The sequence below is a fragment of the Nannospalax galili genome, unplaced genomic scaffold (genome assembly GCF_000622305.1).
Source record: "Nannospalax galili isolate Female #2095 unplaced genomic scaffold, S.galili_v1.0 scaffold204, whole genome shotgun sequence".
In the NCBI taxonomy this organism is placed as follows: Eukaryota; Metazoa; Chordata; class Mammalia; order Rodentia; family Spalacidae; genus Nannospalax; species Nannospalax galili.
In genome coordinates, this window is record NW_008350959.1 from 260889 (window position 1) to 262585 (window position 1697).

The window sequence follows — 1697 nt, forward strand, 5'->3', positions numbered from 1 at the left end:
CATTGAGATGACCATGTGGTTCTTGTTGTTGAGCCCATTTATGTGATTAATGACATTTATTGACTTGCATATATTTAACCATCCCTGCATCTCTGGAATAAAGCCTACTTGATCATGATGAATGATCTTTTAGTCATACATCTGTATGTGGTTTGCAAGTATTTTGTTGAGTAGTTTTGCATGTATGTTCATTAAGGATATGGATCTATAGTTTTCTTTTTTGGTTGTGTCTTTACCTGGATTTGGTAATAGAGTGATGCTGGCTTCATAGAAGTAATTTAGAAGTTCTCCCTTCATTTATATCTTTTTGAATAAATTAAGTAGTATTGGCTGTAGACCTTCTTTAAATATGTGGCAGAATTCTGCTATAAATCCATCTGGTCCTGAGCTTTTTTTAGCTGGGAGGTTATATAATACCTTTTCAATTTCCTTATATGTTATGGGTCTGTTTAAACTGTTGATGTCTTCTTGGTTTAACTTCGGTGGTTCCCATAATTGTAGATACACATCCATTTCTTTTAGATTTTCAGATTTAGTAGCATATAGGTTTTTAAAATATTCCCTTATAATGGTCTGGATCTTTTGGGTGTCTGTTGTGATGCTTCCCCTTTCATCTCTGATTTTGTTGATTTCGATTTGCTCTTTTCTTTTCCTTTCTTTCTTTCTTTCTTTCTTTCTTTCTTTCTTTCTTTCTTTCTTTCTTTCTTTCTTTCTTTCTTTCTTTCTTTCTTTTGTCAATCTTGTTTATCTTCTCAAAGAACTAGCTCGTGGATTCATTGAGTTTTTGTATTGTTTTTGTTGTTTCTATTTCATTAATTTCTGCTCTAATTTTTGCTATTTCTTCTCTTCTGCTGGGTTTGGGTTTCATTTGCTCTTGCGTTTCCAGTGTCTTGAGTTGCATTGTTAGGTCATTTATTTGGGATCTTTCTAACTTTTTAATATAGGCACTAGAGCTATAAGTTTCCCTCTTAGAACTGCTTTTTAAAATTTTATTTATTTATTTTTTAGAAGAAGCATTTCATTACATCTTTAACATACTCAATAACAATTTCCAGAGCAAAGATACATCTCTTTCAAAAGTGTCTATAAACTTTTTAGGTTCACAGTTGAATTAATACAGTTGTACAATATTGAACTCAGTATAAACACTATAAGACATAAAATTGAATGAGTTTTTAACCTTTAAAAAAGATCTCCATTTTATTTTAAAATATTCTGTTTCTTACAGACTCATTGTTTTTGCTAATAACACTTAGATCTTGGTGCATGTGTCTCTAATCTGTATGTATCCAGACATAACTACAGGAGCCAGGATAATGGAAAGGAACCAGGGAGGTAAAGGAAAAGAAAGAATCTGAAAGAGAAGAACAGTAGGAACCTCTACTAATTAACATGATGTAAATTTTTATGCTTCCTCTTCAAATAGAAATCATTTTTTAAATTTGTTGAGTTTTTTGTGTGTATATCACACAGAACATCCCAATCTTATTCATTTATATACCCACTTCCCAGATGGTACCCTCCCATAGTCTCCCCCCCCCCATTAGAGCCCTTATACTCTGTTATCCCTGCTACTGTCCACTGTGTTGTCAGCACCCCAGCCATTTCCCACTACTTGTCCATCTGGGGAATCTATTCAGCCTATCTAGAGATCCTTGTTTTAGGAAGATCAGCTCTTCCTCATCTAGCAGCAATCA